The following is a 409-nucleotide window of genomic DNA, read 5'->3' as shown; positions in this document are numbered from 1 at the left end:
TCGTGATGTTAGTTAACAACCACCTGTTTCTAAACAAGTAATGGATCAGAGAAAAAACATGTTTGTCTTTAATTCATTACATGAATATTCTGGAATTTTTTTTAATAAATGCAACATTATTGCATTGAATTTAAACTTTTTAAGGGAGTTTCCTAATTTTATCTTGGCATTTCAATGGGAAACTTTTTGAACATGAAATCTGATTCAGTAACAGACACAAAAGATATAAAGGGAAAATGGGAGTTAGAAATGATGAATGTAATAATCAGAGATGAGGATTGGGAAGAGATGTTTCGGGAGGGTCACAAAATAACAAGTAGTCCAACGTTAAGAGAATTTGATTGGAAAATCAAAAAGAATTTCTTTAGGACACCTCTTCTCACATATGTATATGTATATGTATACGTAT

The sequence above is a fragment of the Austrofundulus limnaeus genome, unplaced genomic scaffold (genome assembly GCF_001266775.1).
Source record: "Austrofundulus limnaeus strain Quisiro unplaced genomic scaffold, Austrofundulus_limnaeus-1.0 Scaffold47, whole genome shotgun sequence".
Taxonomy (NCBI): domain Eukaryota; kingdom Metazoa; phylum Chordata; class Actinopteri; order Cyprinodontiformes; family Rivulidae; genus Austrofundulus; species Austrofundulus limnaeus.
This window is presented reverse-complemented; position numbering follows the sequence as displayed.